Here is a 16,528-nt window from a genome sequence, read left to right on the forward strand (position 1 = left end):
CACATGTGCACAGCACTTTGTTTTTCCCCAGCGTCCGCTGTACTCTGTCTGGGGTTTAGGGAGATGACAGCGTGGATGGTAAAACAATAAGATAAGACTCATTTGCCACAACTGGAATGCACTGATAAACCACAAACTGTCTCTGACGCCATAAAATGAAATGTCTGACCCACTGTATGTTACGATGGGTTTTCCCTTGAGCACTTAGTCAGAATGGTCATGTAATGTTTAGGGAAATACCCAGAATAGTGGCCTGTAATTTGAGCCATTAATAATAATCCAAACCTGGAGAAAGAAGGGAAACAGCTGTTTGACTCTATGAAGGTCTTAAAAACATAAACAGTTGATGAGCTACGTGTTGAAGGCTTAGTAAAATTGTGTGATAGTGTACGGATCAGATCCACTCAACAGGGTTGACTTCAAAATATCCAATGTAGGATGCAATAAAAGAGCAGTGGGGCACATGGTTTTAATTCTGTTTGAGCAACAGTTTTCAACTGAAAAAAGGAGTTTATTAGCTGTGGTCACTTCTTAGACCTTTAATAATGTCAGTTTATTCTAGATTAAGTCAACAAAAGCAAAAGAGTTTTTATGTGCACGGTTTACCAAGGCAGACCGCATGCAAAATACCCGGTCTCTGATTGTGAAGTGGCTCAATTCAGCTGTCTTTCACTTCATTTGAACCTTTTCTTCTTTAAAATGTCAAAATGGAAAAGGTTTATAAATTATATGAGTTATCTTTAAAATAAAAAAATGCTATATAGCTATAGACAGTGTTCAATTTATGTATTAGATTTTTTTTTAGATTAAACTTTGAAATGCAAGACGCAGTGCTGTAAGATAACAGTACCTCCATTCAGTTCAAACATGTGTTTTTGATTATCTTTAGTATTAAGCATGTGACCAGTAATTTGAACCAGATGTCCTAAAATAAATAAATAACTATTTTTTAAGTTGCCTGTGTGCAAGTCTGGAAACAAACACGCTGGCAGTATCGTTTCGACTAAAAAAAGATACATTGCAGCTATTACAGCTGTCAAATTACACAGTGTTCATAACCCAGCTCAAAACTCAGACGATTATTCACCTTGAAGACATTTCTCAATAAAACAAAAGTATGGAGCTTGTCTTAACTGACACAACACGATAGACTGCTTTATACCCATAATCTGCACTTACAACAAAATAATATTTTGGAACTCAAACAGAGAGAAAAAGCTCAGAGGGATGTATGTAATGAGATGCTATTAACAAAAAGATTTGAGCTCTTTTATGAACGACTGTGAATTACTTCTTTGTTCTCCCTTCACAGAAATCCATTTTAAAAGTACAAATGCAATACCACAAAAGTTGGGAGGTGGTGTAAAATGTAAAAATAGAATGCAGTCATTTTCAAAACTCATAAGCCCACATCTTATTTCCACTACAAACATATTAAATATTTAAACCTAAGAAAGTGCAACATTTAAAATTCAATTTTAAGGAAAAAAATCACAGCTGGAGGAACATCTAGCAAGTTCTTAGATTAACTGTGAACAAGTCAGTAATGTGACCGAGTGTAAAATGAGCAGCTTATAGAGGCAGACTTTCACAGAAAATGGGCAGAGGTTCGCCAGTCTGCAAAATAGTGAGCCAATACATTCCAAAGGTTTATCTCATCCTCAAAGATTCAGAGAATCTGGGGAAATCTGTGCACATATACGGGTGCCCATGAATTTTGGCCCTCATGCATCATTAAAAACAAACATAAATCTGTCATGGAAATCGCAACAAGGGCTCAGGAGCACTTCCAGAAATGTCTGTCTGTGAACACAGTTTACTGTGCCATCCACAAATGCAGGTTAAAGCTCTACCATACAGAGAAGAAGCCACATATGAAAATTATCCCGAAATGTTGCTGTCCTCTCTGCTCCAAAGCTCATTCAAAATTGACTGAAGTCGAAAACTGGTCTGTGAACAGATGAATCAAAATTTGAAATTACTTTTTGAAAACATGGATGCTGCTGCCGCTGCATCAAAAAAGAAGCATCCTGCTTGTTATTCACACAGTGCTGAAAGGTGTACATAGATGTTAGAGCGACATGTGCTCTCGTCAATGATGACGGCCTTGGAAGGCCTTGCATATTTGCGGTAGACAATGATTAAACCAACAAACTGCATCTATTACAACAGCATGGTTTCATAGTAGAAGAGTACTGGTGCTGAACTGGCTTCCTTGCTGAGCAGACCTTTCAACAACTGAAGACATTAGGCTCATCAAGAAAAAAGAGAAGAAAGAAGACCCAGGATTAATAAAGGAGCCAGAATCCTATGTCAGACAAGAATAGCACAATATTCCCAGCAGTCCAGCAGCTGGTCTCCTCATTTCCCAGATATGTAAAGACTGTTAAGAGGGGAAGATACACTGTGGCAAATATGGCCGTCCTAACTTTCTTCAATTCAGTTTTATTTATATAGTGCCAATTCACAACAATAATTGCCTCATGACACTTTATATTGTAAAGTCTCGCCTGTCATATCGCCTTCTGCTGCAGCAGTGCCCCGCCCACTGGAGAATCAAGCGTGATGCGCCCAAGAAGACTTGGATCAAGCAAACTGAAGACAATCTTAAACAACGACGTCTAACCTTCGAGCAAGCAAAGGTCAAGGCCAGAGATTGCAAGGCCTGGAAGTGCACCGTTGACCAAGACACAGTGTGGATGAGAGCCAGAGGTTAACAATAACAACATAGACAGTTTAATGATGGTGTCGCTATTTTGTTACTATTTCAATAAAAGGAAAGAGTGAAAAGACGAGCGAAGAAGAAACTTTTTTTCCGTTTTTTTCCATTTAAATATTCGATTTGCTTTTTATGCTCTTTGGTGATTAAATACAGATTCATGACATCTGACAATCACTGCATCACAGCTTTTTTTGAATGGGTGTTGTAATTTTGATTTAAAGTTGATAGGCTCATGCAGAAATTATATTCAGAATATGGTTTGGTCTCGGGTTTTGGACATAGTTTTGAGTTTGTGGATCTTGAATTTAATTTTCCTTAATACATAAATGATATTGTTACAGTTGTTCATCACTCCCCTTCGTATCCCGAGTTCTTTATTTCGGTTAGCATGCTTGTCATTACTATTTCACTCTGTTGTCTCTGTTCAGTCTTTCGTTGCCGTCTGAGTCTTCTGTTTGTGCCTCTCTGTCAAGTTTGTAGCTGAGAGTCTGTTGTCTTTGTTTGGTTTCTTCCTGTATCAGTTTGTTAGTTATCTCTCCTTGTGTGTTCTTCATTAACTTCCCCATGTTTCATTATGAGATTCAGTTCATCTGTGTGCAGTTCCTAAGGTGCCTCCTTTCTTTTCTCTCATTCTCACTTGGATATTTATTCCCTCAGCTTGTTTCAGTTCCTTGTCGTGTCGTCCTATTCCTGTACTGTTCCCGTTACTGTTTACTGTGGTGACTGTTTTCTGTGGTTCCCACAGTCCCGTCATTTCGGAGCTCCCAGTGTTCCCCTAGCATTCGTGTTGCTGTCACACATCACACAAACTGGAAATCAAATATATGAAAACCTTGTTTTCATTTCTTTTATCATTACTTCCCATTTTCTTCTATACCTCTCATTACGCAAGAATCACACTGGTTATTTCCCACTGTAGACTTATTTTTATTGTGTTTGGTTTAAAACTCTGGTATGTATAGTATTGAAATAACTACACCATCATGAAACTGTGTATTTTTACAGTTGTGTGTATAAATTACATGTGATATTTAACTAATGTAAAAAAAAGAATTAAGCTGCTTAAGCTAAAAGTTGCTTGTACAATTGGAGCTATTCAGAGCTGCTCAGTACAAGAGAGCTGCCTATGTTGGGTTGAGTGTTTAGTGGGAAACAACAGCAATCAGAAACACACCCGACAAAAATAAAACTGTCAGAGAAAATCACATACATCTCTTTTTGTGTGTACTTCCCAATTGCCGTGTGAATGTGCTTACAGGTCCTCCTCTTCTATTAAAAGAACGGCACAGCGTTTCCTTTTTTCTCTTCATGTGGTCGTGATGAAGATTCCAAGAAAGCCGAGCAGCCTCACAGTTTGCCTGCGGGAAGACCATCAGCTCTGCTGCTGTGGTCAGAAAGGGAGACCTTCCTGAAAAGAAAACCTTCCACGGATGGATTGGATGAAGCTTAATGAAATCCTCCTTAAGTTAAACAAATATGGCCCTCTGTGTGGACGACCCAAAAGACCCCAGAACATGAATATTTACTCACTCCCCTGTCTTCACCTATCTCTTATTCCTAATTTGTCACTGCTGAGTCGAGGTCGTAACATGGGATTCATTTTTCTTATATTTGCCGCACTTTCTTTGCCTTTTTCCCTCTCTTATTTTCGTGGCACTCTTCCATCACTGCACCTCTCGATTTCCTAAACAGTTTCCTCCGTGCCATTTCCAGTCAGTCAAACCCCAGGTCAGACAAGAATAGTTTTCAGCGCCTTTTTACTGGCAGTGAACCCATCAGTGGATATAGTTCGCACTCCTTAATGGCTGGCTTTTAAACAGATATAAAAAGAATGAAAGCATGTGTCTGTCAGACTCTGTCTCTTTGCGCATTTCAGTATAATCTAGTAGTGTTTTCAGTGTACACAACCACGACTCATCACTGTCATCTAAATACGTTTAAATATATTAATAAATTAGTAATAAATAGACTTTTTTTACCATCTATGGTTGAGTTGAAACTGTAAGCCAAACGCAGAGCATTAAAAACATGTAAATCCTGACCAAAAATTAAATTAAATTTAACAAAGGCTTCATCTTTTGCGGGGGATTTTTGTGCGTATGTGAAACTATTTTACTCACCAACTGCTCAGAGTTTACAGTCATTGCTGATTGGTGTACATTTCAAGTAACTACATGATTCACACAAGTTTCAGAGGTTTATGAGTGAGTATAAAAGTTAAAGTGTCAAAAGAAAACAAAAGACAGAGAAAGATCTTGTTTTCCAGATGTTAAAATATCCCTTGTGCTTAGTGCATAACTGTAGATGAGTAGAGGTTCAAAGGATTAGTCAAGGCGTTCATGGCTTATTTCAATTTTTTTTCACAAATGTGAGATAAGCCTTTGTTACTTTTGGTCAGCAGTGGTTTTAACCTTAGAGCGCTCCCATGGATGTCATTTTTGCCCAGCTGAAAAGTGAACTCTGACCTTAACAGAGGCAAGTGAGGCCTGCAGTTCTTTACATGCTGTTCTGGGTTCTTTTGTGACCTCCTGGTTGAGTTGTTGGTGCGCTCTTTTGGTATTTGGTTGGTCTCCCACTGCTGGAAAGATTCACCACTGTTCCAAGTTTTCTTCATTTCTGAATAATGTCTCTCACAGTGGTTTGCTGGAGTCTCAAAGCCTTAGAAATGAATCTGTAACCCTTTCAACACTGAGAGATGTCATTAACTTTGTTTCTCAGATGTTCTTGAGTTTGATGGCCGGGCATTTACATCGCACCAGGATGTATTGTTTTGTCAAACTGAACTCAGGTTTCCCCCAAACATGTGATTTAACAAGGGGGAGGGAGGGCAAATACTTTTTTATTTATTACGCTAAATGTAACATTTTAAAAGCTTTTTCATGTTTTTTTTATGTTAACAAATATGTTTTTGTTTACAAAAGATGCACACAGTCATTTATTTGGAGGCCATGTTATTGCTATGACATCATGATAATTGCAGTCATTAGATTTTCCACATAGGTTTTCATTAGGTGTGTGACTCACTCCACTGAAAGTGCGTGCATTGTTATCCTTCTGTTGCAGTGTCTGATACCTTATTTTCCTTTGAATGTGTCGTTTCAGATATGAAGCATAAGCATGCGAAGTGCAACAGCTGCATCACTCGTTCTGAATCGCTTCTCCAGATTAAATAAAATTGCTCACATTTTTAAAAACACTTTTAAACCAAAACACACAGTCTTTTGGTTGCTTTACTTGTGGCTTCTGGCAGCTGAAATGAACCAAAAACTCTTATTTCACCAACATAAATTTTAAAAAGTGCTATTTAACTATCTTCACCTCAGTATCCTGCATCCTGTCATCACGGTGATTACGGGAATATCAAGCCTTGGACTGGGTTGAGTATGGAATAATGTCATATTCTTATGTTTATTCAGGAAGACATGCAAATGGATGTAGGAATAACCTTGACTTTATTTTTAAAAACAGTATTTTACAAGAGGTGAAAATTATAACAGAACAAAAATAAGGGCCAACAGCCAATATGTTTGAACTCAAGATGATGTCTGTTCCACACACTGACAAACACCAGACACTATAGCAGAACATTCTGGAAATTTTCTTTATCGCACTTTACACACACGGGACACACGCCCATCCACGCGCTGCCAACAGAATGCAGACAGACAGGCAGACAGGCCATTCCTTTGAGCCAAGCTAAGTGCCCGGTGCTGGGAAAGCCTACTGGACTGCATGCCAGTGGCGTCCTGGTGTGAGAGCAGGAAAACACACTGCTGTTTCAGACTCTGCTGGTTTGTTTGTCATCTTTTCCGAGGTAAAGACAGACTGCAGGAGATTACTGCTGTGGAAAATACTTGCAGAGATAATGATGGAAAAATTCAACAATGCAAAAATGTTCAATTTAAATGGAAACTTACATGGAAACACTGTCGTCTTCATTATGTCATATCTGAGTCAAAAATTACTGATAGCAAATCTAAGACAGTGACGAACATTTTTAACATTGCACACATGTAAAAAATGGGTTTTTGGACTCAACTATTCTTAACTTCTTAATTTGTGACAAATTGTTTATTTTTGGGATCAAGTTTTACTTTTCTGATCCTTCCCATCCGAGTACACAGATCTGACCAATCAAAATGCACGTGGTGAAGAGTGTGTTTGTAGCTCAAAAAGCACACAGGTACTCAATATACAGTAATTTTAAATAATACTATTTTACCTTAGACACTGCTCTCTGAAACATTTTCTCTACCTGCTTAGTCCCAACTAGAGCTCAAACTTCCCTACTGACATCCTGAGATATATCCGAAAGCGTACAAAAGCCATGATACATCTTCAGTTCTAGTGATGGGATTTCCGGATCTTTTTAGAGAACCGGCTGTTTCGGTTCGGCTCACTAAAAAGAGCCGGCTGTTTCGGCTCCGAACCGGCTCTTCAGGTTGTTTTGTTGCTTTAATTAATTTATTATTAACAATAATATAAAATTATGCACAAAAGGAATTACTAATATTAAAAAAAAGTGGTTTTATTTATATATGTTTATATATGAACTTCCAAAACAGAGCTACCTAGAGCACTTAAATTACACAATTGAAAGCATGAAAGCATATGTGTATTGTTTGTGTATTTATACACAAGCATTCATATATAGTCAAATAATAAAATAAAAAAAAGTTCATTTACCTGTTATTACCACACTTGCTGGCTTGTGTAGCCACTAGGTAACAAAAGTTCAACCCTGTGCCCAGCATCCTGGAGCACTTCTGTTGTCTTTTGTACGTGTTTTGAGTTTTTATGTGCTTCTGAGTTTTTACGTGATTTGAAGTTTGTATGCGCTTTGTCTGTAGGCCACCGTAAATATACTTTTATTTATTCACTTCACATAAAATGTAATATGTAATGTATGTAATGTAATAAATAAATCATATAATACAGAAATCAACTATTCACATTTCAACTTTTAACTATTTAAATTTTCAGCTTTTTCCTTTTACAAATTTAAAGTGAAACAACACAAAACACTGCAAACCACAACACAATTAAATATAAATTATAATATGAAAACAAAAAGAAGATGCACATTCTCTGTCATATGGACCTGCATGAATAAACTTTCTGAATCCTTTATCATCTGCAACTGAAAATAGTTGTGGATGATTACTATACCTTTCTAATGTGACGTTGTTGTCCCTGGCTCTCTTTCTCTCTCTCTCCCTCCTGCTTTGTTCCTGTGCTACTGAGTGTAACTACCGCCCCTACCCCCTCTTCCCAGCGTAAAGCACAAGGCTCGCATGCTGAGTGAAGTGGAAAAAAAGTGCGAGAGAGAGGGTGAGAGAAAGAAAAAAAAAAAACCCCCCAAGGCTCGCGATAAGGAGTCGGCTCGCGTTGTTCACGTCAAAGAACCGGCTCTAAGAGCCATTTCGTTCGCGACCGACCCATCACTATTCAGTTCATCAAATTCTCCCTGTTGCTGCTTCTTGTGAGAACTGGATGAACTTTCTTCCTTTTCTTGTTTAGAAATATTAGGACCAGCTCATCATTGCTTCGTATCAAGATAATTTTTTTCACAGTATGGCTTTTGAGGACAAATGTTTTTCACAAAAATGCAACGCTTTCAGTATACACTACATGACAATTTCGGATCTGAAAAATCTGGATAATAATCATAAGATTCAGCAGTTTGTAAAATTTTATAGAAAGGTATCACCTTGTCACTGGCTACTTTAAGGGCCTGATATCCACTTATAGGACATTATGCTACCACTGTCCTATTGAAATTTAAAGCAAATGTCCTCATATTTGGATCTCATTTTTCTCAGAAACAAAAATCAGGTAAAATAAAATAAAAAAATTACGTAATTCTTTGTTTTTACATTCATCAGGTCCCAATCATACGGTGGTCCTGAGAGGCCAAATGGACTGCAACTTAAGAAAACAGCAATAAGAAAAACGCTGAAAAAGCACACAAAACACAACGGAAATTGGAAAAATGAAAACAGAAATAGGAAAAAACAGATTTCCAAAAACACAAAGGAAGTGTTTCTGGGGAGACAATAACCCGACGGACCAGTTGCAGGAACCCAAAACGTGGTAGGTGTGTTTTATCATGATTCATATAATACTGATGACGGATTTTAGGCTAATAGTTAGGCTAACACACTTACCTCTCATCTTTTCTCTCTTCACAAAACCAATAGATCCTCCACTTCTTTTAAGTGGAGGCACAATTCTCAGCATATTTTGGTTCCTGCAACTGGTCAGTTGGGTTATTGTCTCCCCAGAAACACTTCCCTTGTGCTTTTGGATTTCTTTTTTCCTATTTCCGTTATCATTTATCCTATTTCTGTTTAGTGTTTTCCTATTTCCGTTGTCGTTTTTCCTATTTCCGTTGTGTTTTGTGTGCTTTTGCAGCGTTTTTCTTATTGCTGGTGTTTTCTTAAGTTGCAGTCCATTTGGCCTCTCAGGGCCACCGTACAATCAGCTCAAATAGCAAAGAGAAATTAAAAATGCATGCCATGAAAGACTTCGGGTCTTAGGAGGTTAAGGTAATAAAAATATTTATGGTTTATAATACCACAAAAGACTACAAAAAATCCTATACATGCACAGTCACATTTCCGCCCTGAGGAAACTCTGGTTTGGCCGTGGCCACTATTAATAGTTCTTAATGAAACCTCCTGTGTGTTTTATTTTTACCCTTTTATGGAGGTGTGACAGGGGTGAAGCCCAACAAGGTACAGTGTAAGTACAGTAGTTGCACAGTAAGGGCATCTTTACTCTGGGTCTGCGCCACTGTAGATTGTGGCCGATGAGTAAGACCTTCTCTGCCACGAGCTCATTTTAGATGGTAAACATTAGGTACAAGTACACACATTGAGAATTCCTTTCATGAACCAAAATTAGACAAACAAGAAAGCAGGCAGCTTCCTCTTGTCTGTTGACTTTCCCTAGCCATCACTTCTCTTTTGCTGACGGCAAAATAATTAAAAAGCCGTATAATGTGTGCTTTTAATTCAACTGTGAGTGTATTTGAGATTCGTTTTACAGGATCCGGCAGTTTCTCAACAAAGAATCACCTGTAAACTGGTTCATTCATTCTTAAAATTAATGCTGTGCTTTTCTGTATTTCTAGAGTCTACATTCCCACTGGTACATGGTCCATAGTCTAGTTCACAGAAAAGCTCTAATGACCATGAAATGCAGTATCATATTTTACACTGAAAACAATGCAAGTGTTGTTTTCAGTGACATCAACATCAGTCTTCTGTAATTACACGATCTCCTTTCTGTGTATCTGAAGCTCTTGTGTCGGATGAGATCTGGTTCTGAAACACGTTGGCAATCAGATAGCCTAATAAAGTGTACTGCCAGAAAGCCCTTATTAGCTTCTCGACCAGTAGTGAGGACATGAAATACTTTTGTATTTTGCTCAGGCCCGTTTACCAGGGAACACAAAGTCAGCCTAACAAAAAAGGAATACGATACCATTTCAAGATTCTGTATAAATTCTGCATTTAGAGAGAAGCCTCTAACAGTGAGGCATATTTAGAACATGGAAATTACGATAAATTATAGTAACTAGTTATGACTCATAGACATGACTCATATGACCTACGTTTTGACCCCTATTGGGAAGTTTTCCTGGTAGCAGTTATGCATGTCAGAGTGTGCCAGCGAACATGGAAGTAACCACTAAATTTTTTTTTAAAAGGTGGTCACATTGTTCTTTGAATCTTGAATAACTATTTGGGCACTGTAACTTGTTTTTGCTTTCAAAACAAGTCTTAATTGTTACCAGCTTTGTTGAGCCATATTTCTAATAAACAGTTAAATGGGATGCGACTAAAAATATCCGCTAAGCTGGCTTTCACAGAGTAGAGTATAGCAGGTGGCTGCGATCTATGGTCTATGATTTGTATATCTTAAATCCAAAAACTGTCACACAAGAGCAGTGGCTACACCACACGAAACTGTCCTTTTTGATGGAAACCCAGGTGGTCATTGGCACATTTAAAAGGATTGCGTTAACCTAACCAAAATATTACTGCTGTATCACTCCTGCCTATAAACACTGGCTACATGCTAGCTAATTAGCGCTCACCTGCGCCCTGATAGTGATGAATTTCATGTCCTTCTCCGCCTCCCAAAAACCACTGACCCAACTAAAATGAAAATACATAGAGTGATCGTATGTTATGCTTTTATCTTGACAGCTATGCAACAAAAACAGATTGTCTAAGAAGTTGGCACAGCTTCAGGTATCTAGTTAGCATGCGCTAGTAGTAACCAGACATATCATTCCACTAACTACAAATGGCCATGAGCCATGACAGACTCGAGAAAGATCTATTAATCTGTCATGCCATCCCACGGTTTCCCTTATTGACTCAAACTAAACCGCAAGCTTCACTGTGGGTGGTGCCCCCATAAAGATTCCTTTGATTTTTCACATTTGCAAATATTCGTTTCGGAAAGCAAAGACATTGGTTTCCCAATGCTCCAAAGCAGATCAAGAGAATAATGACACCAGATGGCATCATCATTGGTGTCATCGTTGGAATCACGCTATCTTCAGAAGTCTCAGAAGATATGAAAAAAGCAGTAAGCACTCCAGAAAGTAATTTGTAGCGAGCAAAGTGGCGAGCTTCACTATTTTTAATGCTACAATGGGTGCTGTACATGAACCCCAAGCACCCTAAATTTGCAGGTTGTGGTGCTTGTGGTTCTAGGGAGTGTCGAGTGTTGAGGCATGATGGGGTTTTTGCATGCAGAAACTTACATTGTATTGCTTCCTGCTAATATTAGTCAGCTACTGCCAGCTACGTGGAAGTGCTAATTTGGTAATGCTTAGCTAGTAATAAGCAAGGGATGATTTTAGGGTGGTAAAAATATCATCTATGTCTTTGTGAATTGTAGACATACCATATTGGACCATGTAAATGTACCAATTTATAGCATTATCGTGAAATAATAGTGAGTGCATTAATGTGTGTTATGGTATAAATATCACCCACAGTACTGTGTAAAATTAGGAAATAAATAAAAACCAAAATTAGTCCACTAATTCACCTGTTGTAATGTTTGTTTAGAAAAACCTGCATGCATTCGGCTCTTCACCATTATTGAATGAAACCGATTCCTAGTAGAGCTTTAAAAGTGGCAGAAAGGCATGCAGCCACCTCCCGAAAATAAGCCTCGTTGCATGCATCACATCTTGACACTACGCAGTTCAGAAGAAGAAGAAAAGAGTTTCCCCTAAATCATTTTCAGAAACCTCACCAGAGAAAACAAGGTAACCACATCAGCTGCCGTGGAAATCCAGGGATCCCTCTAGTGTTATTTCTTCTCCCAAGGTCACATGTGACTCACTGCTTTAACTGGCAAAGCTTCCAACGCTGGGCACAAGTCTGCTGGAACCCTCATCCTTTTTTTCATGCCTGTCTCGCTGTTTTTTTCTGCTACTGCTTTCTTTCATTCGCTTTACAGACACTCAGTGTGTTGCTTGTAAGCCATCGAAAGCCCAGCTACATCAGTCTCACCCTCCCTTCCCCCCTCCCCCTCGACCTTATTTATAATGTGCCCTGACTCACAACCCTGCGCTACCCACATTTTCTGTAGGCATTTCTGCTCCACATTGATGATTTCAGTATCCTGTTGAGGCTTTTGCATCAGTTAGTAAAATAAAGTCTTGTCCACTGTGATTTCCATCTGAGGGGCCCAGGCAGTGAGAGGTATAAAATGTCCTGAAATAAGAACTTTGAGGTGGACCGCATGAAGGCAGAGGGTAGAATATGAGAAGGTCAAGATCCTTAACAGGGCAACGTGCTTCTTCTTTTGTGTCTGTACAACAACAGAGATTAAAGTGATGTGGCCAGGCTTTCCTGAAAACCTTTTGCATTAACATCACCTTAGCCCACTAACTTAGAGCAGAGCTAAGATGACCCAAGTGAAACTAATAGTTTTAGATGTCTGCAGTATGACTAAACACCACCGTTCAATAGATGCTGCAAACCTTATCTAAACCATATCACACCTTCACTAATGAAACTTATTATTATAACGCGTTCATGTTACTATTATTAACCACCAAGAAGGATGTTTTTATAAAAAATAAACATTTTCTTTTCATAATTCAATCAATATTTGCACTAAAAATATTTGAATGTTGTTCACTAACTATGTGTAATGGTCAAAAAGGACATTCAGTGACACAATTCAATAATTTGACTCTATAGACTTGGCAGCACGGTGGCATGGTTGTTGGAAACCACCATCTGTGGAGTTTGCATGTTCTCCCCGTGTCTGTGTGGGTTCTCTCTGGATATTCAAGCTTCCTTCCACAGTCCAACGACATGCACTTAGGGCAGGGGTGGGCAACTCCAGGCCTCGAGGGCTGGTGTCCTGCAGGTTTTAGATATCACCCTGGGTCAACACACCTGAATCAAATGATTAGTTCATTACCAGACCTCTGCAGAACTACGGGGGTGTCCAAATTCATGGGCTGCATCCTCCTGAGGCCCCATTTGTAGACCGATTACGTCACAGCGACGTGCCGAAGGCTGTCCAAATTCGTAGACTCCTCCGAATGCAGCTGATAAATGCGTCCTTCATTTCCCCAAATTTACAGGATGGGGCCAGTGTGTCCTTCGTGGCCCACCATATCCCAGAATTTATAGCATGGCCCAGCCAAACTCCAGTTTCTGGAGTTACTAATTTTTAAAATTACTCTTATTAATCTTTCTGGGTCACAAAATGAACTTTTAACATATTTTCATGTGAGAATGCAGTTGTGTAAACTTTAAATATCTGCTGGGTTTATCAAGATATCACATATTTGCAAAAGTGCTCCGACGTTTTCGGAGACGTCTGTTACCCACTAGCTCGATACGTAGCCGGGAGCTCGAGGGTTACTAGAGCCGCCGAGAACGGCACAACTCCCGGCACATCATTTTCAGATGGCTGAGTTTATTAAACTCCACCGAGACAGCGGTGACGCAAATCTGAAAGCTAGACTGTCCAATTTCACAGCCGTTTACTTCCGGCCAACCCGACCTTCTGAATCTGCCCACGTAGACCACAAAGGCCAGGTCCTCAGGAGGATTCAGCTCATGAATTCGGACATGACTTACAAGACATGTTGAGGAGGCAATTTAGCCATTTGAATTAGCTATGTTGGATCAAGGACACATCTAAAACCTGCAGGACACCGGCCCTCGAGGCCTGGAGTTGCCCACCCCTGACTTAGGTTGCCTGTAGGTGTGAAAGTTAGTGCAAATGATTGTCTCTTTCTTTTAGCAATCTCTCCAGAGTTTACCCCGCCTCTCACCCCACGGTAGCTAGGATGCGCTAGAGCCCCCCCCGTTACCCCGATAAGGATAAGTGGAATAGAATGGATGGATGAAGCTTTGCAGACTTCGTCACAGCAGCGGAAAATTCTATTTAAGGAGGAAAGCGAAAAATGCTCAGAACAACTGAGAGTGAGTGTTGTATAATCACAAAGTGGTTCGGCCTCTAATGGCATGGTTGAGCATGCAATTAGTGTGCAAATCTGCACACATATAAAATCAAAATTAAAATCTAATTAAAATCAAAGCTTTTGCTACATCAGCATTTAGGTGTTTTGCAAGTTTACCCTTCAGTTGCTACCATAACAACGTGTTGTGCACTTTTTGCAGGTGGGGTTTTTGCTACAGTTAATTCCAGGGTTTTGATTGTCTTCTGTTTCTGGTTACCTGCAGTTATCCTTTATTTGCATGATTAGGTAAAAAGTTTTCATTGCACATATTAAAAGAGCTCTTTGTAACTTTCAGCCTTCAGGTGACACTGCCGACACAATAACAGTTACAAGTTCCCTTTTTTACTCATTCGTTTATGAAATCTGTTATGGAAATGAGTTGGTCTGAGATGGGTACAGCACCGGGCAGCTCACTCAGACATCCATGGAGTTAGTCAGGTCAGGCACACACAGCATCGTATGCCATGCACCCAGACAGTACTTGCTAAAGAGAAGTTGCCATGGTCCTAAACAATAGTGGTACTGCTGCTGTGAGAAGTGGATCACCTGCCAGAGATTTGATAAAAAGATGATAAAGTTAAGTAATCACCACATCTTTGTTTGTGCTTATCAAGCATCACCTTTAGAGTTACTTGAAACTTTGTGCGTGTTGTACAGATTGTCCTTTGTTATCCGCATACACACTGATTTTTTCCCCCCTTTAAAAAAGTATTTGCACTCTTTCTACATTCATATGCAATATATGCATGCAGAAACACAGACACATAGTGAGACCTAGCCTTGAGTACATTTTGACAGGCTATTAAAAATAACTGTAGTACAACCGTTGACAGGCCAAAACCAGCCAGCAATTTATGGGCATAGGACAAGTCAGCGAATTGCACTTGTGTGACTTAGATGTGTGTGTATGTGTGTCGGTGGAGCGGTCATGCTCCACTTCACCTCTTAACACCCACGTTTACACTGCGAATACACTGCACACCTCAGCGCCAACTAGCACGTCAGAAAGGCCTCGCCGTTCAAGCGTTCCTGTGTGTTTGTGCTCGAGAGGTTGGACGTCCAGCTCCTGCTCCACTATTGTTGTGGTGTACCCTTACCTCAGTGCTGAAAGAGTTGCACAGCATGTGTATTTTTGTATCCTTTTCTTAAAGTATGCATTTGAATGTGCGAGTGTGCGTTTGTGTGTGTCGCGTTGGTCGTATTGTGGTGAGCCGTGACCTCACCACTAACATTTCGCTCACATGCCTTGGACGCCGGTCAGTGGGTGTGCCGTGTGTATTTTCTCTGCTTACGTTGAAACCTTGCGCTTCTACGTCACGGCAGCGGGCTGGGACATTTTGTCATCCTTCTGCATGGGGTGGATGCTAAGCGGATACAAAATGACAAATGGAAAACCAGATCTGTTTTGGGACTTTCAGTGGAAGATGGATATCGATTCAGCATCACGGAGATCACAGCGTGGGTGTGTGGCCTTTTGGGTTTACTATGTGCGTGAGTTACACGTAACTCATCATGGATTTTGTCTGAATTATGGGTGCACTTCTGTCTGGTTAAGGACTTCATTTGCTTTTCTTTTTTAAATCTTTAATTCCCTAGTTTGTCATCCAGTGACATCATCCATTCACAATCTTTTTGCAAGAGCTCCCTCTTTGCTTTCTATGTAGAATGAAGTTTAAAGCGGGTAGCTGAAGTTCTTTGTGCTTTTCTGCTCACTCTACACAAGCTGTGATGGTTAACCTTCTGAGAAAAACAATATTTTTGGTGTTTAATTGTCCTTTTCCACAGTGGGATGTTCAAATAAGCGCTACCGCTCTTGTCACGGACCCGGCTCTGGAGGACTCGGGGGTCCGTGACCAGTTTTGACTGTTGTTATTGTTGTTAGTATTATTATTATTTGGTGATGTGTGCTTTCTCCACAATGCTGTGTTAGTCTGTGTCCCACTCGTATGTATAGGCAGGGTGTGGGTGTATACGTGTGTATGTCTGCGGGTGTGGCTGGAGGATGGAGCACAGCCACCTGCAGGCCTGATGGGTGTGGCCCTGCGAAAGGATTGGCCACACCTGAAGTTCCTGCCACACCTGTTGGTGATCAGGGCTCGTCGGGGGAGCTACTTAGGAGAGTGTTGGAGCTCCCACCGGCGCGGGATCATTGAGTTATCGTACCAAGTTAGTGTGTCAGCATATGTCTGTGTTGTTCGTATATGCCCGCCGAGGGTTAGTGTTGACGGCTGCCTCTATGGTTTCCCTGCAGGAGGAAGAGTGGTCCAGAAAGGCAGCACGCACGGGGT

The sequence above is a fragment of the Diplotaxodon limnothrissa genome, linkage group LG11, assembly GCF_057381915.1.
Source record: "Diplotaxodon limnothrissa isolate DT_005_m linkage group LG11, D_limnothrissa_male_GT1.1, whole genome shotgun sequence".
In the NCBI taxonomy this organism is placed as follows: Eukaryota; Metazoa; Chordata; class Actinopteri; order Cichliformes; family Cichlidae; genus Diplotaxodon; species Diplotaxodon limnothrissa.